The 25,341-nt window shown below is 44.6% G+C and overlaps 1 protein-coding gene and 1 long non-coding RNA gene across 6 annotated transcripts in view; one reads left to right on the forward strand and one right to left on the reverse strand.

Moving 5' to 3' along the window:
• Window positions 1-25,335, reverse strand: part of LOC137372113 (uncharacterized) — a 52,843-nt gene extending 27,508 nt beyond the window's left edge. For all 3 annotated transcript variants that reach the window (XR_010975385.1, XR_010975384.1, XR_010975383.1), the window contains exon 1: window positions 24,264-25,335. This is a non-coding gene — a long non-coding RNA (uncharacterized lncRNA). The remainder of the gene's footprint in view (window positions 1-24,263) is intronic.
• Window positions 24,667-25,341, forward strand: part of ube2e3 (ubiquitin-conjugating enzyme E2E 3 (UBC4/5 homolog, yeast)) — a 187,909-nt gene continuing 187,234 nt past the window's right edge. The window contains exon 1 of one of the 3 annotated variants that reach the window (XM_068035540.1): window positions 24,667-24,754. The gene's annotated coding sequence lies outside the window, so the exon portion shown is untranslated. Of the gene's footprint in view, window positions 24,993-25,341 lie in introns of all 3 variants that reach the window. The other 2 variants (XM_068035539.1, XM_068035538.1) reach the window with 2 other exon arrangements.

The following is a 25,341-nucleotide window of genomic DNA, read 5'->3' on the forward strand; positions in this document are numbered from 1 at the left end:
TTTTTGACACAAGACCTTGCTATCTCCTAAGTTTTTAAAATCTAGTGTTTGCCTTTTAAAGTTGTTGCAGGCCAGAAAATCTAGCAATAGGCTATCATCCAGTCGCAGGGGTTTTTCATATCTGAAGCCTGTCCATTATATTTAAACAGGGCTTACTCTGGAAACATGCAAGGTGAGGGTAAGCTTAAGTACATGCAAGGCCAGACAAGCATGATTCACTCCTCTACCAACTTCTGGGTGGACGAAACTTGATTAGGAAAGCTAGGCTCAAGTATTTGTTGAGGTTAATTGAATTTAAGTTGGAAGTATTGTCTATGCTTGGGAAATGATCTACAAGTAATCATTATACTCATTGGAACCATGACTTATTATTTGATTTGGCATGGGAAAGGCACTGGCTCAGATTTCTCAGAATGGATTGTTTTGATGTTTAATAGGTTAAAAGTTTGGGTTCGTATCAATTCTTCCTAAACACTATTTCATGATCAGGAATACAAAAGTAGGGAGGTTATGCTTCAGCTATACAAGGCATTCGTGAGGCCACATCTGGAGTATGGTTTACAGTATTGGTCTCCTTATTTAAGGAAGGATGTAAATTTGTTGGAAGCAGTTCAAAGAAGGTTTACTAGACTGATACCTGGAATGGGTGGGCTATCTTATGAGGAAAGATTGCACAGGCTAGGCTTGTATCTGCTGGAATTTAGAAGAGTAAGAGGCGACTTGATTGAAACATGTAAGATCCAGAGGGGTCTTGACAGGGTGGATTTGGAAAGGACGTTTCCCCTTGTGGGCGAATCTAGAACTAGAGGTCACTGTTTAAAAATAAGGGGTTGCCCATTTAAGAGAGAGGAGACATTTTTTCTCTCAGCGGGCCATGAGACTTTGGAACTCTCTTCCTCTAAAGGCGGTAGAAGCAGAGTCTTTGAATATGTTAAAGGCAGAGTTAGATAGATTCTCGATAAGCAAGGGGGTGAAAGGTTATTAGGGGTAGGTGATAATGTGGTGAAATCAGCTCAGCCATGAACCTACTGAATGGCGGAGCAGGCTCGAGGGGCCGAGTGGCCTACTCCTGCTCCTAATTCGTATGTTCATAGATGATTTGCTCCTTGACAGACTGTTATATTGTTATAATAAGTACTGAGTGAAGACAAGAATCAATGATATTTTTGTTCTGAGACAGAACTTTATTTCAGTTTCATCAAACATTTTTATTTTTCTTCTGAAGGTATCTTAGACACTTTTTTTAATATGTAGATTTAAATATTTCAACAACTTATATTTATACTGCACATTTGATGTAATTAAACTTCCTAAGGCGCTTCGCAAGAGCATTATAAAGCATAGCATGACATCTAGCCATAAAAGGCGATAATAGCTCAGATGACATAAAGCTTGGCCAAAGATGTAGGTTTTAAGGAGTGTCTTAAAGGAGGAAAGCAAGGTGGAGAAGTGGAGAGGTGCAAGGAGGGCATTCCAGAGCTTGGCGCCTAGGCAACTGAAGGCACGACCACTAATGGTGGAGCAACTAAAATCAGGGATGCACAAAATACCAGAAGTAGAGAAGCATAGATATCTTGGTGGGCTGTGGGACTGGAGCAGATTACAGAGATAGGAGGGGTGAGGCCATGGAGGGATTTGAAAACAGAGAATTTTAAAATCTAAATGTTGGGATCCACCATAGATTAGCGAGCACAGGGGTGATAGGGGAATGGGACTTAGTGCGAGTTAAGACACAGACAGCAGAGTTTTGGATGACCTCAAGTTTATGGGGAGTAAAATGTGGGAGACCAGCCTGGAATCGTCAAGTCTCGAGATCACAAAGGCATAAATGAGAGTTTCAGCAGCAGATGTCGAGACAGGGGCGAAGTTGGGCAATGTTATGGAGATGGAAATAAGTGGTCGGAAGCTCATCTTGAACTCAATCTTTTTTTTTATTTGTTTCATGGGATGTGAGCATTGCTGGCAAGGCCAGCATTTGTTGCCCATCCCTAATTGCCCTTGAGAAGGTGGTGGTGAGCTGCCTTCTTGAACTGTTGAACTGGTACACCCAGTGCTATTATGGAGGGAGCTCCAGGACTTTCTCTACAGTGAAATAACGGTGATATATTTCCAAGTCAGGATGGTGTGTGGCTTGGAGGGAAACTTGCAGATGGTGGTGTTTCCAAGCATTTGCTGCCTTTGTCCTAGTTGGAAGAGGTTGCGGGTTTGGAATGTGCTGTCAAAGGAGGCGTGATGAGTTGCTACTAAGCATCTTGTATAAGGTATACACTGCTGCCGCTGTGCATCGGTGATGGAGAAAGTGAATGTTTAATGTGGTGGATAGGGTCCCAATCAAGCGGGCTACTTTGTTTTCGATGGTGTCGAACTTCCTGAGTGCTGTTGGAGCCACAATCATCCAAGCAAGTAGATGGTATTCCATCACATCGAGTTTGCAAAAAGACTGGCTTAATCTCAGACTGTTGGCAGGGAGAGGGATGGAGTCAGTAGCTAGGGAACAGATTTGGGAGCCGGGACCGAAAACAAAGACTTCAGTCTTCCCAATATTTAATTCGAGGAAATTTCTGCTCATTTCGTATTGGATATCAGATAAGCAGTCTGATAATTTAGCAACAGTGGAGGAGTTGAGAGAATTGGGAGTGAGGCAGAGCTGAGTGTCGTCAGCATAGATGTAAAAACTAACGCGGTGCTTTCAGATGTCGCTGAGAGGCAACATCTAGATGAGAAATAGGAGAGGGCCAAGGATAGATCCTTGGGAGACACCATAAATAATGGTACAGGAACAGGAAACAAAGCCAAGTAATGATTCTCTGGCTATGATTAAACAGATAAGAATAGAACCAGATAAGAGCAGTCCCACCCAGCTGGATGACAGTGGAGAAGCATTGGAGGGGGATGGTGTGGTCAACCGTGTCAAAAGCTGCAGACAGTTCGAGAAGGATGAGGAGGGAAAGTTTACCTTCGTCACGGTCACATTGAATGTCATTTGTGACCTTGATAACAGCTGTACTGGCACTGTGTAAGTGGCAGAAACCTGATTGGAAGAATTCAAATATGGAGTTCCAGGAAAGATGGGAACAGATTTGGGAGACAACAACATATTCAAGGACTTTGGAGAAGAAAGGGAAGTTGGAGATTGGAAGGTAGTTTGTAAGGGCAGTGGGGCCAAGGGTTGGTTTTTTGAGAGGAATGATAACAACAAATTTAAAGGAGGGAAGGACAACACCTGAAGAGAGAGAATCATTTACAATATCAGTTAACACAGGGACCAGTTGGGGAAATTGGGCGATAAGCAGCTTAGTGGGAATAGGATCGAGGGAACAGCAGGTGATTCTCATCAACATGAGGAGCTCAGAGAGGGCATCTGGGGAGACAGGAGAGAAACTAGTGAAAGATGTGAGTTTCAGGGCCAGGGCAAGGGGAAGCAATATAGGAAGTTAGCCAGGTGGGGGAGTGGAAGAGATGGACATGGCAGAGGCAGCTGATCAGATGGTCTTGCTCTTAGTGAGAAAGCAATCCATGTGCTCCTCACACTTATTTTGAGCCAAAGAATCTCTAGGCTCTTGTTCCTGAGATAAGGCCTAAGGATGTGCTTGGCAAGAACCTCCGCTATTGACCCTGCTTCAGGATCCAGAGTTCGAGGAAAGGGGTTTCCCAATTTATGAATTACTCACCAGTACACGGACAATATACATCTCAGGTGCTTGGCAGAACAAAGTGGGTCGGTTACATGGCAATGGATTCATGTCTGTGCCAACTGCCCCAGCAGAAAATTTATTGATGGCCCTTTTCATGTAGTAGTTGATTGCTTTCTTCAGGTGGTCTCCACACATACCCAACTGAGGCCTGTATGCCTTGTTCCTTCTGCTATATCAACCATTCCATGTAACCGAGTCAGATGGAGAGAATTTCAGTTCTGGGAATTCTCTCACCCTGGCCAAACTTCCGGCATAAATGGCCTTATTTGGAATTTTTAGATGTTCTACATTAAACAAATCTCTCAGAAACAGAAACTCAGCCCACATATTCAGATCCCAGCCTAATTCCTGAGCCTTCAGTGGCACTCACATTGGACCTATGCTCGGAGCATTCCTGAATGGCCCATGGAAACTCAGAGTCATTGTACTTTTGTCAAAATTGTGTGCTTCCTATCACTAAATAATTGTAAGTAATTACATTAATTGCTTTAGATTGTAACGAGGTAATTATTACTTTTTGTAGAATACACCACTATGAGAACAAATTACAGAAGAACATAAGAAAATAGAAATAGGGGCAGGAGTATGCCATTCAGACCCTCGAGCCTGCTCTGCCATTAAATCAGATCATGGCTGATCTGATTGTGGCCTTAATTCCACTTTCCTGCCTGCCTCCCATAACCCTTGACTTCCTTGCAGATCAAAAATCTGTCTATCTCAGCCTTGAATATACTCAATAACCCAGCCTCCACTGCTCTCAGGGGAAGAGAATTTCAAAGACGAACGACCCTCTGAGGGAAGAAAATTCCTCCTCATGTCAGTCTGAAAAGGGAGACCTTTTTGCAGCTATGAGGAAAGATTGGATAGGCTAGGGTTGTTTTCCTTAGAACAGAGGAGACTGAGAGGTGACTTAATTGAGGTATACAATGTTATGAGGGGCCTAGATAGAGTAGACAGGAAGGACCTGTTTCCTCTGGTGGCGAGGTCATTTACCAGGGGACACAGACTTAAGGTGATTGGTAGAAGGGTTAGAGGGGACACGAGGAAAAACTTTTTCACCCAGAGGGTGCTGGGTGTCTGGAATTCACTGCCAGGAATGGTGGTGGAGGCAGAAACCCTCAATTCTTTTAAAAGCTACCTGGACATGCACCTGAAGTACTGTAACCTGTAAGGCTATGGACCAAGTGCTGGAAGCTGGAATCAGATTGGGGGGGGGGGCTAGTTATTTTGGCCGGCACAGACACGATGGGCTGAATGGCTTCCTTCTGTGCCGTTATTTTTTCTATGGTTCTATGACTCCTTATTTTCAAACAGTGCCTCCAAGTTCTAGATTCTCCCACAAGGGGAAACATGTCAGCATCTACCCTGTCAAGTCCCCTCAGAATTTTAATATTTCAATAAGATCACCTCTCATTCTTCGAAACTCCATTGGGTATATGCCCAACCTTTCTTCAAAAACAACCCCTTCATCCCAGGAATCAGCATAGTTAACCTTCTCTGAACTGCTTCCAATGCAAGCATGTCCCTCCTTAAGTAAGGAGACCAAAACTGTACGTTGTCACCAATGCCCTGTACAGTTGTAGCAAGACTTCCATACTTTATACTCCATTCCCCTTGCAATAAAGGCCAACATTCTATTTGCCTTACTAATTTCTTGCTGTACCTGCATGCTAACGTTTTGTGATATGTCCAAGGACACCCAGACCCCTCTCTACCACAGCATTCTGCAGTTCCTCTCCTGGTAAATAATATTCTGCTTTTCTATTCTTCATGACAAAGTGGAAAAGCTCACATTTTCCCTCGTTATACACCAGCTGCCAAAATTTTGCCCACTCACTTAACCTATCTATATCTCTTTGCAGCCCCTTTTGTGTCCTCCTCTCGACTTGCTTTCTGACCTATCATTGTATCTTCCACAAATTTGGCTCAATACACTCGGTCCTTTCATCCAAGCCATTTATATCGATCGTAAATAGTTGAGGTACCAGCACCGATCCCTGTGGCACTCCAATAGTTACAGTTTGCCAACCTGAAAATTCCCCATTTATCTCGACTCTCTGTTTCCTGTTAGCTAGCCAATCCTCTATCCATGCTAGCGTATTACCGCCAACACCATGAGCTCTTATGTGCAATAACTTTTACGCGGCACCTTATCGAATGCCTTATGTAAATCCAAATACACACATCTACTGGTTCCCCTTTATCCACCCTGCTTGTTACATCCTCAAAGAACTAACAAATTTGTCAAACACGATTTTCCTTTCATAAAACCATGTTGACACTGCCTGATTGCATTATGATTTTCTAAACGTCTTGTTACGACTTCCTTAATAATGGATTCCAGCATTTTCCCAATGACAGATGTTAGGTTAACTGGCTTATAGTTTCCTGATTTCTGTCACCCCCACTTTCTTGAACAGAGGTGTTACATTTGGGGTTTTCCAATCGCAGGGTTCTTTCCAGAATTGTGGAATTTTGGAAGAATACAATCAATGCTTTGCAGCCATTTATTTTAAGACCCTAGGATGCAGGCCATCAGGTCCACTGGTCTAATCAGCCTTTAGTCCCTTTAGTTTTCCAGATACTTTTTCTGTAGTGATAGCGATTGTTTTAAGTTCCTCCCTCCCTTTTGCCTCTTGCTTTTTTGCTACTCTTGGGATACTTTTTGTGTCTTCTGCTGTGAAGACAGATAGAAAATACTTGTTCAAAGTCTCTGCCATTTCCTTGTTTCCCATTATTAATTCAAGTCTCATCCTATAAGGAACCAACACTTACTTTAGCTACTCTCTTCCTTTTTATATATTTGTAGAAGCTTTTACTGTCTGTTTTTATATTTCTTGCTACTTTACTCTCATACTTTAATTTCTCCCTTTTCTTTTAAGTCATCCTCGGCTTGTTATGAAAATGTTTCCAATTTTCTACCCTACCACTAATGTTTGCAGCATTGTACATCTTTTCTTTCAATTTGATACCATCCTTAACTTCCTTAGTTAGCCATGGATGGTGCATCCTTCTCAATGAAATCTATCTTTGCTGAGTGTTATGAAATATCTCCTGAAATGTCTGCCTCTGCTTCTCTACTGTCTTAGCTTTTAACTTATTTTCCTTGTCCACTTTTGCCAACTCTGTCTTCATATCCATGTAATTGCCTTCATTTAAGTTGAAGACACTAGTTTCAAACCCAAACTTCTCACCCTCAACTGACTGTGAAAGTCTATCATGTCATGATTGTTAGTGTCTAATAAGTTTTGTTGATGGATGTTAAATATCCAGTAATTGAACGTAACAGGGTGAACAAGTGCTGGGTGTTGATTATATGTACATCTGAGTACAACAGCCATCAACACTAGCTGGGTGTTGATCGGAGTAGAGAAGTAAGCTCCATGGCAAGCAATAAACAGTCTCCACCAAAGTATTCTACTCTCAGTGTCTTCTTCAGAAACAGGCTTGGAAGTTTCTCTAACATTGGTAGCAGAGGATGGTTGCCTGAAAGTGAAGGTGGGAGACTAAAATTTGTTTTCAGACAGAAGATTAGAAGAGGAGTTAATTTTTTTTTGAGCAGACTGTAATTTGAGGTTTCTTTTGAGGAAAGAAGACAGAAACCAGGTATAAGGCGTCAAGATAACATTTTCCACCTCTGTTTTATGAAGTCGAACCTTACGATCGATGGAAGAATGAGGTTGATCTTTGGTCATGGGTTATGGCTTTACCGAAAAGGAAGCAAGGAACAGCCCTTGCACTTTCACTTCTCGCCAGAAGCATGTTTAGGGACAAAGTGTTCTCAGAGCTAGAGGCTCATTATTTGGACAATTTCAAAATTTATGGATGAAATTTATATGAAAGATGACTTGTTGAGTGCAAAGAGATGTGGTTGGACTTCGATAAATTTAGGAAAATGGATGGTTCTTCCATTGAAGAATAAATTATGGAGTTTAACTGACCATATGCAAGGTTGCAGTGATACTACTTGGAAATTCCTAAATCAGTACTTGCATTCAAATTAATAATATAAAAGCAAAATACTGCAAATTCTGGAAATCTGAAATAAAAACAAGAAATGCTGGAAATACTCAGCAGGTCTGGGAGCATCTGTGGAGAGAGAAGCAGAGTTAACATTTCAGGTCAGTGATCCTTCATCAGAACTGGCAAAGGTGAGAAATGTAAAAGGTTTTAAGCAAGTAAAGCGGGGTGGGGAAACAGAAAACAAAAGAGGTGTTGATAGGACAAGTTCACAGAAAATAACTGACCAGAAGGTCATGGAGAAAAGACAAACGCTATGTTAATGGTGTGCTGAAAGACAAAGCGTTAGTACAGAGAGGGTGTTAAAGGCCTGAAAACTCAACAGTCTGGACCCAAGCACAAACATGAAAAAAAAAAGTGGGTAGGCACAGTAGAAACAAACTAAACAAACTAAAATAAAATAAACACATAAAAAAGAAAAACTAATAAAAAAGGGGGTCCTGTCATGCTCTGAAATGAACTCAATGTTCGGGCCGGCAGGCTGTAGCGTGCCGAATCGGTAAATAAGGTGCTGTTCCTCGAGCTTGCATTGATGTTCACTGGAACACTGCAGCAATCCCAGGACAGAGATGTGGGCATGAGAGTCAGAGCTATACAGCACAGAAACAGGCCCTTCAGCCCATCATGTCTGTGCCGGCAATCAAGCACCTAACTATTCCAATCCCATTTTCCAGTACTTGGCCTGAAGCCTTGTATGCTGTGGCGTTTCAAGTGCTCATCTAAATACTTGTTAAAATGTTGAGGGTTCCTGCCTCTACCACCTCTTCAGGCAGTGCGTTCCAGATTCCAACCACCCTCTGGGTGGAATGTTATTTCCTCAAATCCCCTCGAAACCTCCTGCCCCTTACCTTAAATCTATGCCCCCTGGTTGTTGACACCTCCGTTAAGGGAAAAAGTTTCTTCCTATCTATCAATGCCCCTCATAGTTTTGTACACCTCAATCATGTCCCCCCTCAGCCTTCTCTGCTCTAAGGAATACAACCCTAGCCAATCCAGTCTCTCTTCATAGCTGAAATGCTCCAGCCCAGGCAACATCCTGGTGAATCTCCTCTGCACCCTCTCCAGTGCAATCACATCCTTCCTATAGTGTGGTGCCCAGAACTGTACACAGTACTCCAGCCGTGGCCTATTAGCGTTTTATACAGCTTCATCATAACCTCCCTGCTCTTATTTTCAATGCCTCGGCTAATAAAGGCAAGTTTCCCATGTGCCTTCCTAATCACCTTATCTACCTGTGCTGCTGCCTTCAGTGATCTATGGACAAGGACACCAAGGTCCCTCTGTACTTCCTAGGGTCCTACCATCCATTGTATATTCCCTTGCCTCATTAGTCCGCCCAAAATGCATCACCTCACACGTCTCAGGATTAAATTCCATTTGCCACTGCTCCGCCCATCTATATCGTCCTGTAATCTAAGGCTTTCCTCCTCACTGTTTACAACACCACCAATTTTCATGTCATCTGCAAACTTACTGATCATACCTCCTATATTCATGTCGAAATCATTAATGTACACTACAAACAGCAAGGGTCCCAGCACTGATCCCTGTGGTACACCACTGGTCACAGGCTTCCACTCGCAAAAACAACCCTCGACCACCACCCTCGGCCTCCTGCCACTCAGCCAATTTTGGACCCAATTTGCCAAATTGCCCTGGATCCCATGGGCTCTTACCTTTTTAACCATTCTCCCATGCGGGACCTTATCAAAAGCCTTATTGAAGTCCATGTAGACTACATCAACTGCTTTACCCTCATCTACACATCTAGTCACCACTTCAAAAAATTCAATCAAGTTAGTTAGACATGATCTCCCCCGACAAAGCCATGCTGACTATTCCTGATTAATCTCTGCCTCTCAAAGTGGAGCTTAATCCTGTCCCTCAGAATTTTTTCCAATAGTTTCCTAACCACTGATGTTAGACTCACTGGCCTGTAATAACCTGTTTTATCCCTGCTACCCTTCTTGAATAATGGTACCACATTCGCGATCCTCCAATCCTCTGGTACCTCTCCTGTGGCCAGAGAGGATTTGAAAATTTGTGTCAGAGCCCCTGCAATCTCCTCCCTTGCCTCACATAACAGCCTGGGATACATCTCATCTAGGCCTGGGGATTTATCCACTTTTAAGCGCACTAAAACAGCTAATACTTCCTCCCTTTCAATGCTAATATGTTCAAGTATATCACAATCCCCCTCCCTGATCTCGACACCTACATCGTCCTTCTCCATAGTGAACACAGATGAAAAGTAATCATTTAAAACCTCACTTAGGTCCTCAGGCTCCACACACAGATTGCCACTTTGGTCCCTAATAGGCCCTACTCTTTCCCTGGTTATCCTCTTGCCCGCCAGTGTTTTTTCATGTCCCCTCTTCGCTCTCCTAATTTCTTTTTTTTTTTTAAGTACCCTTCTACACTTTTTATACTCCTCCAGGGCCTCCACTGTTTTCAGCGCTCTGAATTTACCATAAGCCTCCTTTTTTTCCCTGATCCAATCCTCTATATCCCTAGACATCCAGGGTTCCCTGGACTTTCTGGTCCAACACTTCACCTTAACGGGAACATGCTCTGAACTCTCACTATTTCCTCTTGGAATGACTCCCACTGGTCTGATGTAGATTGTCCTACAAGTAGCTGCTCCCAGTCCACTTTGGCCAGATCCTGTTTTATCATATTGAAATTGGCCTTCCCCAAATTCAGCACCTTTATTTCCAGTCCATCTTTGTCCTTTTGCACTACGACCTTAAATCTTACAGTTATGGTCACTATCCCTGAAATGCTACCCCACTGACATTTCTACCACTTATCCGGCTTCATTCCCTAGGATTAGGTCCAGTACCGCCCCTTCTCTTGTTAGACTTTCTACATACTGGCTCAAAAATGCATTTTAAAGATTCCGTCCCCTTTAAGCCTTTTGCACTAAGACTATCTCAGTTAATATTGGGGAAGTTGAAATCCCCTATTATTATTAGCCTATTATATTTACACCTCTCTGAGATTTGTCTACATGTCTGCTCCTCTATCGCTCCCTGACTGTTTGGAGGCCTGTAGTACACTTCCAGCCAAGTGTAGCCCCCTTTTTGTTTTTAAGTTCTACCCATATGGTCTCATTTAAGGAACCTTCTAAGATATCATCCCTCCTTACTGCAGTAATTGACTCATTGATCAACAGTGCAATGCCACCTCCTCTTTTACTTCCTCCCCTGTCACGCCTGAAGATTCTGTACCTTGGAATATTGAGCTGCCAGTCCTGCTCTTCTTTCAGCCAGGTCTCTGTGATAGCAATAATATTATAATCCCATGTGCTAATCAACAACCTCAATTCATCTGCCTTACTAGTAAGACTTCTTACATTAAAAATAGCCTTGCATTTTTCCTTTATGCCTGAACAGATCTATATTTGCTCTGCTTCAGCTTCTTTTCTATATTTCACCGTGTATCACCCCCTACTGTACCACCACTCTCTATCCCAGCCCCCTGCCAAATTAGTTTAAACCGCCCCCAACAGCACTAGCAAACCGCCCAGCAAGGATGTTGGTGCCGTTCCGGTTCAGGTGCAACCTGTCCAACTTGTACAGGTCCCACCTTCGGCAAAAATAGACCCAGTGATCCCGGAAACAAAAGCCCTCCCTCCTGCGTCATCTCCTCAGCTACGGATTCACCTTCTCTATCCTCTATACTCACTAGCACATTGCACCGGAAGTAATCCAGAGATTACAACCTTTGAGGTCCTGCTTTTTAATCTGCTACCTCACTCCCTAAATTCTTGTTGCAGGACCTCATCCCTCTTTTTACCTATGTCGTTGTACCACTGTGTACCAGGACCTCTGACTGTTCACCCTACCCCTTCAGAATGTCATACAGCCGCTCTGTGACATCCTTGACCCTAGCACCAGGGAGGCAACATACCATCCTGCAGTCACGTTTGCGGCACAGAAACGCCTATCTGTACCCCTTACGATAGAATCCCCTATCACTATAGCTCTTCCACTCCTTTTTCTCCCCTCCTGTGCAGCTGAGACACCCATGGTGCCACAGACTTGGATCTTGCTGCATTCCCCTGAGAAGCTATCTCCCCCGACAGTATCCAAAGCAGGGGAGAATGCTGAAATGGCCAGCAACTGGAAGCTCGGGGTCGTGCTTTTGGAGTGAGCAGAGGTGCTGCGCAAAACAGTCTGTGTTTGGTCCCCCCAATGTAGAAGAGACCACATTGTGAGCAGTGAATGCAGTATACCAAATTGAGAGAAGTACAAGTAAATTGGTGCTTCACCTGAAAGGAGTGTTTTGGGGCCTCAGATAGTGAGGAGAGAGGAGGTAAAAGGGCAGGTATTACACCTCCTGCGATTGCAGGGGAAGGTGGCGTGGGAAGGCAACGAGGTGGTGGGGGGTAATGGAGGAGAAGACCAGGGTGTCCCGGAGGGAACGATCCCTTTGGAATGCTGACGGGGAGGGGAAGATGCGTTTGGTAGTAACATCACGCTGGAGGTGGCAGAAATGGCGGAGGATGATCCTTGCATTCAAATTGTTGGATTGTGCTAGGATATCAAACATGAATAGGCTCTTGGTATTAACAGGAGTTAGACTCATGGCCCTCCTGCCTTGGGCGCTACGACATTGGAAGGATGAATAAGAATGGACAGAGACTGCTGGAGTTGTGTACTTATCACAACCTCTGCATCACCAACTCGTTCTTTCATAATAAATCCTGTCACCAGGTTTCATGGGGACACCCAAGATCACGTCATTGGCACCAGCTGGACTTCATCGTCACAAGGCGAGCCTCTATAAACAGCGTCCAAATCACACGCAGCTTCCACAGTGCGGACTGCGACACCAACCACTCCCTGGTGGGCAGCAAAGTTAGACTCAAACCAAAGAAGCTACATCACTCCAAGCAGAAGGGCCGCCCGCACATCAACACTAGCAGAATTTCTTATCCACAGCTGTTACATAAGTTTCTAAATTCACATGAAAAAGCCCTTCAAAACACTCCTACAGGGGATGCAGAGACGAAGTGGGCCCACTTCAGAGACGCCATCTATAACTCAGCAATGACCACCTTTGGCAAATGCGAGAAGCGGAATGCAGACTGGTTTCAATCTGACTTTGAAGAGCTGGAACATGTCATAGCCGCTAAGCGCACTGCACGGTTGAAGTACAAGAAGCTAACATCCGTAGCACTTAAAGTAGCCAAAAGCACTGCACAAAGAACAGCCAGGCGCTGTGCAAATGACTACTGGCAACACCTATGCAGTCGTATTCAGCTGGCCTCCGACACCGGAAACATCAGAGGAATGTATGATGGCATGAAGACAGCTTTTGGGCCAACCATCAAGAAGATCACCCCCCTCAAATCTAAATCAGGGGAAACGATCACTGACCAACGCAAGCAAATGGACTGCTGGGTGGAGCACTATCGAGAACTGTACTCCAGGGCACATTTTTGCACCAATACCGCCCTCAATGCAGCCCAGTCTCTGCCAGTCATGGATGAGCTGGACGAACAGCCAACAAAATCGGAACTCAGTGATGCCATTGATTCTCTAACCAGTGGAAAAGCCCCCGGAAAGGACTGCATTACCCCTGAAATAATCAAGAGTGCCAAACCCGCTATACTCTCAGCACTCCATGAACTGCTTTGCCTGTGCTGGGATAAGGGAGCAGTACCACAGGACATGCGCGATGCCAACATCATCACCCTCTATAAGAACAAGGGTGACCGCGGTGACTGCAACAACTACCGTGGAATCTCCCTGCTCAGCATAGTGGGGAAAGTCTTCGCTCGAGTTGTTCCAAACAGACTCCAGAAGCTGGCTCAGCGTGTCTACCCTGAGGCACGGTGCGGCTTTCGAGCAGAGAGATCCACCATTGACATGCTGTTCTCCCTTCGCCAGCTACAGGAGAAATGCCGCAAACAACAGATGCCCCTCTACACTGCTTTCATAGATCTCACCAAAACCTTTGACCTCGCCAGCAGACGTGGTCTCTTCAGACTACCAGAAAAGATCGGATGTCCACCAAAGCTACTAAGTATCATCACCGCATTCCATGTCAATATGAAAGGCACAATTCAGCATAGCAGCTCCTCATCAGACCCCTTTCCTATCCTGAGTGGCGTGAAACAGGGCTGTGTTCTCGCACCTACACTGTTTGGGATCTTCTTCTCACTGCTGCTCTCACATGCGTTCAAGTCTTAAGAAGGAATTTTCCTCCATACAAGATCAGATGTCAGGCTGTTCAACCTTGCCTGCCTAAGAGCGAAGACCAAAGTATGGAAAGTCCTCATCAGGAAACTCCTCTTTGCTGACGATGCTGCATTAACATCCCACACAGAAGAGTGTCTGCAGAGACTCATCGACAGGTTTGCGGCTGCCTGCACTGAATTTGGCCTAAGCTTCAGCCTCAAGAAAACGAACATCATGGGACAGGACGTCAGAAATGCTCTATCCATCAATATCGGCGACCACGCTCTGGAAGTGGTTCAAGAGTTCACCGACCGAGGCTCAACTATCACCAGCAACCTGACTCTCAATGCAGAAATCAACAAGCGTATGGGAAAGGCGTCCGCTGCCATGTTCAGACTGGACAAGAGGGTGTGGGAAAATGGCGTACTGACATGGAACACAAAAGTCTGAGCGTTTCAAGCCTGTGTCCTCAGTACCTTGCTCTACCACAGCAAGGCTTGGACAACGTCTGTCAGCCAAGAGCGATATCTCAACTCATTCCATCTTCGCTGCCTCCGGAGAATCCTTGGCATCAGGTGGCAGGACTGTATCTCCAACACAGAAGTCCAACCCTACTGAGCCAGCGGCACTTGAGATGGCTTGGCCATGTGAGCCGCATGGAAGATGACAAGATCCCCAAGGATGCATAGTACAGCGAGCTCGTCACTGGTATCAGACCCACCGGCCGCCCATGTCTCCGCTTTAAAGATGTCTGCAAACGCGACATGAAGTCCCATGACACTGACCACAAGTCATGGGAGTCAGCTGCCAGTGATCGCCAGAGCTGGCGGACAGCCATAAAGGCAGGGCTAAAGAGTGGCGAGTCGAAGAGACTTAGCAGTTGGCAGGAAAAAAAGACAGAAGCGCAAGCAGAGCCTACTATGTAACAGCCCCGACAACCAATTTTATCTGCAGCGCCTGTGGAAGTCTGCCACTCTAGAATTGGCTTTTATAGCCACTCCAGGCGCTGCTCCAGAAACCACTGACCACCTCTGGGCGCTTACCCATTGTCTCTCAAGACAAGGAGGCCAAAGACGAAAAAAGAAAGAGATACACTTTTTGATCAGATGTCTGACAACATTTTTGGGAAAACGTTCCTTTCTGGCCGCTTTCATGGCGCAAATGGGCTCTTCAGTGGTGACACCAAAGATAGAGGATACAATTCTCGCAGCATTGTGAGGCCGTTCGAATATAGGACCCAAATGTCAATAAGAAAGGTGAATCACAAACAAAACGAATGAGAATAGAAACGCTTTTGCCAGCTACAAGACAGCAGAAATTGGGCAATTATGGCAGAAGGATGAACCCCAGGAATAGCCAAGGGGTGGTCAACAACTGTTTCCGATGTGACTCAGTGTCATTAGGCATTGCATTGTCCAAAAAAAAAAGGAACAGGGTTTTTGAGATGACACATGATGTGGAAGTTTTGGAAGGTGAGGATGATGCTACTGATCGATCAGAAGGAATTGTACTCGTCACGAGAAGCCTCAGTCGCAGTGTTGTAGTCGCAGATTCGTTCAATGGTAAGTGGAGTGGACTGGTTGAGGTGTTCCATGGATTCTTTAAGTAATGAAGACTGAAGTCAGGTCAAAGAATATGACCGTTCTACCTGTTTCAGGTTTGGGGCTGGCTCCACGCTGACATGCCTAAAAAGAGTGGTCATTCCTTGTAAAATAGCAGGGGTAAACCATTCTATTAGTACGGATGCAGTATCTAGTGAAATGCCTTTGCTGTTAAGTAAACCGTTTATGAAGAAGGCTCAGATGAAACTAGATATAGTATATAAGGCGATTGTCTCAGCGCAGACTCAGAGGGCGGAGTTCCAGAGCGGTAAGTTACCTCGGGTGGAGAAAATAAAACTGAAAAAGTGATGTCACAGGAAAGCTGTGACCTGATTGGCTGGTAGGGAATCTGTACTGAATTTGAAAATAAAACTGATAAAAATTGATTAAAGCACTAATTAACTAATTAATAAGTAGAGTAACTAAACCAGAGGGAGGAGATTACTGTATTTACTTAGCATTTAATATTTATTGTAGAATTCTAGCACGAGGGACCATATAGTTAAGTGTATCATAATTTAGTAAGGATTTAATAAGTATTTATTTATTTAATATTAATTAACTAATTAGTGCTAGAAATGACAGTTAGAGGGGTGAAGTGCTTCTCCTGTGAGATGTGGGAGGTCCATGACGCTTCCAGCGTTCCGGGCGACTACATCTGCAGGAAGTGTACCCAGTTGCAGCTCCTCACAGACCGCATGGATCGGTTGGAGCGGCAACTGGATGCACTTAGGAGCATGCAGGTGGCAGAAAGCGTCATAGACAGGAGTTTTAGAGAAGTGGTTACACCCAAGGTGCAGCCAGATAGATGGGTGACCGCTAGAAGGGGCAGGCAGTCAGTGCAGGAATCCCCTGTGGCTATCCCCCTCTCTAACAAGTTTTGGATACTGTTGGGGGGATGGCCTATCAGGGGAAAACAGCAGCAGCCAGAGCAGTGGCACCACGGCTGGCACTGTTGTTCAGCAGGGAGGAACAAAGTGCAGAACAGCAATAGTTATAGGGGACTCTATAGTCAGGGGCACAGATAGGCGCTTCTGTGGACGTGAAAGAGACTCCAGGATGGTGTGTTGCCTCCCTGGTGCCAGGGTCAAGGATATCTCTGAATGGACAGGGGGCATTCTGAAGGGGGAGGGTGAACAGCCAGAGGTTGTGGTACACATCGGTACCAATGACATAGGCAGGAAGAGTGATGAGGTCCTGCAGGGGGAGTTTAGGGAGTTAGGTAGTAAGTTAAAAAACAGGACCTCTAGGGTTGTAATCTTGGGATTACTCCCTGTGCCACGTGCCAGTGAGGCTAGAAATAGGAAGATAGTGCAGCTAAACACATGGCTGAGCAGCTGGTGTAGAAGGGAGCGTTTCAGATATCTGGACCATTGGGCTCTCTTCAGGGACAGATGGGACTTGTACAAGAAGGACGGGTTGCATCTAAACTGGAAGGGCACTAATATCCTGGCTGCAAGGTTTGCTAGCGTCACTCGGGAGGGTTTAAACTAGTGTGGCAGGGGGGTGGGAACCAGAGCAGTAGGACAGCAAGTGAAATAAATGAGGGGGAACGAGTAAATAAGGCCAGTAAGACTAAGAGGAAGAACAGGCAGGGAGATGTTGCTGAGCACAGCGGGACTGGTGGTCTGAAGTGCATTTGTTTCAATGCGAGAAGTATAACAGGTAAGGCAGGTGAACTTGGAGCTTGGATTAGTACTTGGAAATATGATGTTGTTGCTATTACAGAGACTTGGTTGAGGGAAGGGCAGGATTGGCAGCTAAACGTTCCAGGCTTTAGAAGCTTCAGGCGGGATAGAGGGGGATGTAAAAGGGGTGGGGGAGTTGCATTACTGGTTAAGGAGAATATCACAGCTGTACTGCGGGAGGACACCTCAGAGGGGTCATGCAGCGAGGCAATATGGGTGGAGCTCAGGAATAGGAAGGGTGCAGTCATGATGTTGGGGGTTTACTACAGGCCTCCCAACAGCCAGCGGGAGGTAGAGGATCAGATATGTAGACAGATTTTGGAAAGATGTAAACGTAACAGGGTTGTGGTGGTGGGTGATTTTAACTTCCCCTATATTGACTGGGACTCACTTAGTGCTAGGGGCTTGGATGGGGCAGAATTTGTGAGAAGCATCCAGGAGGGCTTCTTGAAACAGTATGTAGATAGTCCAACTAGGGATGGGGCCGTACTGGACCTGGTATTGGGGAATGAGCCTGGCCAGGTGGTCGAAGTTTCAGTGGGGGAGCATTTCGGGAGCAGTGACCATAATTCCATAAGTTTTAAGGTACTTGTGGATAAGGATAAGAGTAGTCATCGGGTGAAGGTGCTAAATTGGGGGAAGGCTAATTATAACAATATTAGGCAGGAACTGAAGAATTTAGATTGGGGGCGGCTGTTTGAGGGTAAATCAACATCTGACATGTGGGAGTCTTTGAAACGTTAGCTGATTAGAATCCAGGACCAGCATGTTCCTGTGAGGAAGAAAAGTTTGGCAAGTTTCAGGAAGCTTGGATAACACGGGATATTGTGAGCCTAGTCAAAAAGAAAAAGGAAGCATTTGTAAGGGCTGGAAGGCTAGGAACAGGGAAGCACTTGAGGAATATAAAGACAGTAGGAAGGAACTTAAGCAAGGAGTTAGGAGGGCTAAAAGGGGTCATGAAAAGTCATTGGCAAACGGGATTAAGGAAAATCCCAAGGCTTTTTATACATATATAAAGAGCAAGAGGGTAACCAGGGAAAGGGTTGGCCCACTCAAGGACAGAGATGGGAATCTATGTGTGGAGCCAGAGGAAATGGGCGAGGTGCTAAATGAGTACTTTGCATCAGTATTCACCAAAGAGAAGGACTTAGTGGATGATGAGCCTAGGGAAGGGAGTGTAGATAGTCTCAGTCATCTCATTATCAAAAAGGAGGAGGTGTTGGGTGTCTTACAAAGCATTAAGGTAGATAAGTCCCCAGGGTCTGATGGGATCTACCCTAGAATACTGAGGGAGGCAAGGGAAGAAATTGCTGGGGCCTTGACAGAAATCTTTGCATCCTCATTGGCGACAGGTCCCAGAGGACTGGAGAATAGCCAATGTTGTTCCTTTGTTTAAGAAGGGTGGCAAGGATAATCCAGGAAATTATAGACCGGTGAGCCTTACGTCAGTGGTAGGGAAACTATTAGAGAGGATTATTCGGGACAGGATTTACTCCCATTTGGAAACAAACAAACTTATTAGCGAGAGACAGCATGGTTTTGTGAAGGGGAGGTCGTGTCTTTCTAATTTGATTGAGTTTTTTGAGGAAGTGACGAAGATGATGGATGAAGGAAGGGCAGTGGATGTTATCTATATGGACTTCAGTAAAGCCTTTGACAAGGTCCCGCATGGCAGACTGGTACAAAAGGAGAAGTCACACGGGATCAGAGGTGAGCTGGCAAGATGGATACAGAACTGGCTCGGTCATAGAAGACAGAGGGTATCAGTGGATGGGTGTTTTTCTGAATGGAGGGATGTGACTAGTGGTGTTCCTCAGGGATCAGTGCTGGGACCTTTGCTGTTTGTAGTATATATAAATGATTTGGAGGAAAATGTAGCTGGTCTGATTAGTAAGTTTGCGGACGACACAAAGGTTGGTGGAGTTGCGGATAATGATGAGGATTGTCAGAGGATACAGCAGGATATAGATCGGTTGGAGACATGGGCGGAGAAATGGTAGATGGAATTTAATCCGGACAAATGTGAGGTAATGCATTTTGGAAGGTCTCATGCAGGTGGGAAGTATACAGTAAATGGCAGAACCCTTAGGAGTATTGACAGGCAGAGAGATCTGGGCGTACAGGTCCACAGGTCACTGAAAGTGGCAACGCAGGTGGATAAGGTAGTCAAGAAGGCATACGTCATGCTTGCCTCCATCAGTCGGGGCATAGAGTATAAAAATTGGCAAGTCATGTTGCAGCTGTCCAGAACCTTAGTTAGGCCACACTTAGAATATTGCGTGCAATTCTGGTCGCCACACTACCAGAAGGACGTGGAGGCTTTGGAGAGGGTACAGAGGAGGTTTACCAGGATGTTGCCTGCTCTGGAGGGCATTAGCTATGAGGAGAGGTTGGAAAAACTCGGATTGTTTTCACTGGAACGACGGAAGTGGAGGGGCGACATGATAGAGGTTTACAAAGTTATGAGCGGCATGGACAGAGTGGATAGTCAGAAGCTTTTTCCCAGGGTGGAAGAGTCAGTTGCAAGGGGACATAGGTTTAAGGTCCGAGGTGCAAAGTTTAGAGGGGATGTGTGAGGCAAGTTTTTTACACAGAGGGTGGTGAGTGCCTGGAACTTGTTGCCAGGGGAGGTGGTGGAAGCAGATACGATAGTGACGTTTAAGAGACAGCTTGACAAATACATGAATAGGAAGGGAACAGAGGGATATGGGCCCCGGAAGTGCAGAAGGTGTTAGTTTAGGCAGGCATCAAGATCGGCGCAGGCTTGGAGGGCTGAATGGCCTGTTCCTGTGCTGTACTATTCTTTGTTCAGGTGTGATCTCACTAAAGCCCCATACATCTGTAACAAAACTTCTTTATTCTTGTCCTCCAATCCCCTTGCAATAAAGGCCAACATGTCATTTGCTTTCCTAATTGCTTGCTGTACCTGCATGCTAACTTTCTATGTTCTTTGTACAGGTATACCCAAGTTTCTATGAACATCAAGATTTATAGGTTTCATGCTTTTTAAAAAATATTGAACCTTTTTATTCTTACAGCCAAAGTGATAACTTTCTACTTGACCACATTATACTCCACCTGCCACCTTGTTGCCCACTCACTTAACCTGTCTATATCTCCTTGCAGCCTCTTTGTGTCCTCCTCAGAGCTTGCATTCCCATTTGGCTTTGTATTTTTAAAATTCTTTTCACAGGCTGTGAATGTGGGCATCGTTGGCAAGGTGAGCATCTGCTGCCCATCCCTAATTGCCCTCGAGAAGGTGTTGGGAGCCGCCTTCTTGAACTGCCACAGTTCATCTGGTGCAGGTACATTGTTATGACAGCGTTTCTATATTTTTTGTTACGTTTTTTTGATGACTCATGTCTTTTAGAGTTATGGACATTGTTTCCTTTGGGAAAACTGAAAAGGATTCCACTGGGGTCATCGAAAGGACGCTGAAAGGAATTGTTTGAAAACAACATTTACTCAAAGTCCCCTGTATTCAGAGAAATACCCAGCAGGGGCTTTGTGACTTGGCGGAGAGAAGTAACAAGTCAGGATTTATCGGGGTCAGGAGACTTGACTCTTGAGATATTGTTTTTGGTTTTGCTTTGGACAGTGTGTTGGTGTGTGAACTGTTTTGAAGGCAGTTGGAGAAAACCAGCCAACAGAGCAGTCACCATCTCCCTCTTCCATCTCTTTGACAACTTCCTGAGACTCAAATGTAAGAAATAGAGAAACTGATGGTGCATTTCTCCTGAAAAGCCTGCCAGAAACCCCTAATGCCGCATTTCAGCTGGAAAGTCTGCCAATATGATCTTCAACGTCGCCTAAAAAGAACTGTTCCAGAAAAATCCCAGTGGCAGCCATCTATGTGCTTTTGGGACACCAAGCCAAAAAGAGTCAACTAACATCTTTCCATATCTTCTCTCTTTTCTTCAAGAATCAGCAAGCGTTTGGCCAAAGTATTCTTTTTTGTCTTTTTTTTTGTAACAGAGCTCTAAAGAGAAAATTTCTTTTTTGGTTAACCGGTGTGTGTGAAGGGGTAAGGGAAAACGGAACTTTCGTATTTCAATCTGTGTGTAACGCTTTGCTTTGTTACTGGTTAAGTCTTGTTTTATGATAAACTGATAGCTTTGTTGTGTATTAAAGAAATCCAGTTGGTGTATTTTATTCTGGGATAAAAATAGAGTCGATGATTGACTGTATTGGTAACTGGGTAGATTCGGGAAGGTTCCGTTAGATTGGAAAATAACAAATGCAACTCCTTTATTCAAAAAGGGAGGGAGACAGAATGCAGGAATAGACAGGCCAGTTAGCTTAACATCAGTCTTAGGGAAAATGTTAGAAGCTATTATTAAAGACATTACTGCAGGACACTTCGCAAAATTCAGGGTAATCAGGCAGAGTCAACATGGTTTTGTGAAAGGGAAATCATGTTTAACCGATTTATTGGAGTTCTTTGAGGGAGTTACATGTGCTGTGGATAAAGGGGAACTGGTGGATGTATTGTACTTAGATTTCCAGAATTCATTTGATAAGGGTGCCACATCAAAGGTTATTGCAGAAAATAAAAGCTCATGGTGTAGGCGGTAACATATTGGTATGGATAGAAGATTGGCTAGCAAACAGGAAACAGTGGGTCATTTTCTGGTTGGCAAGATGTAACGAATGGTGGGCCACAGGGATCTGTGTTGGGGCCTCAACTTTTTACAATTTATATAAATGACTTAGATGAAGGGACCGAAGGTATGGTTGCTAAATTTGCTGATGACACAAAGATAGGTAGGAAAGTAACTTGTGAAGACGACATAAGGGGGCTACAAAGGGATATAGATAGGTTAAGCATGTGGGCAAAGACCTGGCAAATGGAGTATAATTTGGGAAAGTGTGAAATTGTCCACTTTGGCAGGAAGAATAAAAAAGAAGTATATTATCTAAATGATGAGAGATTGCAGAGCTCTAAGATGCAGAGGGATCTGGGTGTCCTAGTGCATGAATCGCAAAAGGTTAGTATGCAGGTACAGCACATAATTAGGAAAGCCAATAGAATGTTATAGTTTATCACGAGGGGAATTGAATACAAATGTAGGGAGGTTATGCTTCAGCTATACAGGGCATTAGTGAGACCACATCTGGAGTACTGTGCACAGTACTGGTCTCCTTATTTAAGGAAGGATGTAAATACGTTGGAGGCAGTACAGAGAAACTTTACTTGACTAATACCTAGAATGGGCAGGCTGTCTTATGAGGAACAATTGGACAGGCTAGGCTTGTATCCTCTGGAATTTAGAAGAGTAAGAGGCAACTTGATTGAAACATATAAGATCCTGAGGGGTCTTGACAAGGTGGTTGTGGAAAGGATGTTTCCCCTTGTGGGGGAATCTAGAACTAGGGGGTCACCATTTAAAGATAAGGGGTCTCCCATTTAAGACAGATGAAAAGAGAAATTTTTCCTCAGAGGGTCGTGAGTCTTTGGAATTCTCTTCCTTAAAAGACAGCGGAAGCAGAGTATTTGAATATTTTTAACTCAGAAGTAAATAGATTCTTGATAAGCAAGGGGGTGGAAGGTTATCGGGGTAGGTGGAAATGTGGAGTAATCAGGTCAGCCATGAACTTACTGAATGGCAGAGCAGACTCGAAGGGCCGAGTGGCCTACTCCTGTTCCCAATTCATATGTTTGTATGCGTATCCATTTAAATATATGTTGTGACCTGTGGAGAAGTAGAACTAGGAAAACAGTGCATTCCTCCTGCCTCGGTCATAGCACTGAAGAGATTTATTTTCTCTTGGCATGCAGATACAATCAAATAAATAAGATATATTCACAAATGTATAACTGTTCCTGTGATTCTTTTTAAAGTTGTGCAGATGTGACAGATGCTGACAAGAGGGGGTAAAGTGGGTCCAACTCTACCAGGGCACTGAGAAGGTTTTTGAAATTTTAATCATGGACAACAAAACTCTGCATATAATGTAGGCCCCCATATTCCTTTCAATGGGCCTGGACCCATCTGTCGTGTCCTGAGTACAGCAAATGAACATTTGAAGGGAGAACAAACACAAGAATGCAAAGGTATACATTGAGATGTTTGTTTCTGTAATAATTGATAGAGCAGCCCAGTTTAATATTTATATTTTCCCCCAGCCTTACATATACCTTCAAAGTGTCTGAGGGTTTAATGAGGATGAACGTTCAGCCAATGTTTAGATAGATTGACTGGGTGATTCGGGGCCTCTTTTCAGCTCATAAAACTCTACATTGTAGCGTTCACTGTTTATTCTGCTTCATGCAATATATCAGTGGATGATGTAATTAGATGAGTATGCATTTTAAAGATGTTCAAAATTCAGAGATTGCCCCTTAAATGAGGATGAGTGGAAGGCATCAGCTTCAGCTCATTGAGGGCACACACATCTGAATCAGAAACTGATAGGTTCAAGCCCCACTCCAGAGACTTGAACGCTATTTAAAGAGCAAGATAATTCTCCCGCTCTCCTCGCCGATGTTGATCCCTCAACCAAATTTATTTAAAAAAACAGACTGCCTGTTGATTTATCTCATTGCTGTTTGTGGGACATTTTGTTCCCTACATTATAACCATGACAATACTTCAAAAGTACTTAATTGATTTGAAGCACTTTGGGACGTTCTGGGGTTGTAAACAACAGTATACAAAAACAACCTAATTCTTTAATTCTTATGCTCTCATTCACACTCAAGTTCTCCTGTGGGGTAGGTGGCTTATCATTTATTATTTCGGCATCCCACTCAACCTTTTGGGGGAGAAATCTTCAAGGATTTAAACTCTATCAGAGACAAAAGCTCCTTCAGCGAGAGTATGCCAGGTGAAACAAGCACCATAAGCTCCCCACCCCCCCTCCCCTTTAGAGGGACTGCTCTGGGTCGCTTCACACAGCAAGTTTGATCAAGAATGATAGGTTTCGCAGTGGTGACACCCCCACTTGAAGCCAAGCCCCACGACTTTTACACATCCGTTTTCAAAAATGTAGGTCAATGACCACATGTAAGCAAATTATTCATAACACGTTATGTCAGTGCACGCGATTAAAGGCAAGAAATGCGCTCACCTCTTTGATGTGTAAAATTGCAAGGAATGTCCACAGAAAAAGTTAGCTTCGGCAGGATTCGCTCTGAGTCTTTGCTTGACAGGCGCTTGTTAATCGATCGACCCCGCGAAGTGAAAAAAACATAAACAATTTCGAAAACGTGTTGATTTCTGGCAGCCCTCCCCTCTTTTCAAAACGGAGGTTCTGGAGTCCGAAAACGAGATGCTCTTAGTAAGCGGACGTCGCCTTTGGAAGCCGGAGGGATAAGTTTATTTTTTGAACAGCATGTACTTCATCAGCTAGTCAGTTGGATGGAACTGAGAGTGAGGCAGTTCCCGCTGCCGCGCCTGTTTCAAGTGAGGGTAAACGCCGCGAAGCAGTAACCGCTCGGCGCGAGCCGGTCCCGCCCCTTCTCCCTTCAGGCCGCGCCTGCGCGCTACTGCACTCAGGGCTGCTGTTGCTGACTCGGCGCGATTCGTGCGCCGGCGGCGGGAGGCGAATCAAACAGCCGAGTGAGTGAGTGAACGAGCGTGTGTCTGTCTGAGGAGAAATAGAGCTTGCTTTCGGAATCAATGATTTGCACCGTGGCTCCTGTCACTTTTTGATTTCCTTCCTCCCCACCCCTCCCCTTGCATTTTCCCCCTAAATATAAATTTGCTATTTTTTTTTAAACAAAATATTTTTCCTCTTAAACATCGGCTGCTCACCCGTCCATTTCGGCCACAGGCCTTGTGCTCGGATCACCCAAAGGTAAGGAGGAAGTTGGCCGTCAGTTTTTAAGGTAGATAATTCGGTCGGGAAACTTGACAAATTCCTCCTCATTGTTTAGCTGTTGTCGAGAGAGCCGAGTTTACGCATCAGTTGCTGCGCCACGCTGATTGGAGCGCCCCGCTTTTTAAAAGGACGATTTAAGATATATCTTAAAAACAACAGTCACCTAAACCTGCCACAGATTTCCGACCCTGATCTCCTTCAGACTTGACGGTCTCCTCCTTCGGTCTAGTTCTCCCAGTCCATTTAAATGACCGTCAAGATCGTGCAATGTTAAAATCCCGAGCAGTGCCACCTTACACAACAAAAACCTCGTTTTACAGCAGAG

This window comes from Heterodontus francisci, chromosome 7, assembly GCF_036365525.1.
Source record: "Heterodontus francisci isolate sHetFra1 chromosome 7, sHetFra1.hap1, whole genome shotgun sequence".
Taxonomy (NCBI): Eukaryota; Metazoa; Chordata; class Chondrichthyes; order Heterodontiformes; family Heterodontidae; genus Heterodontus; species Heterodontus francisci.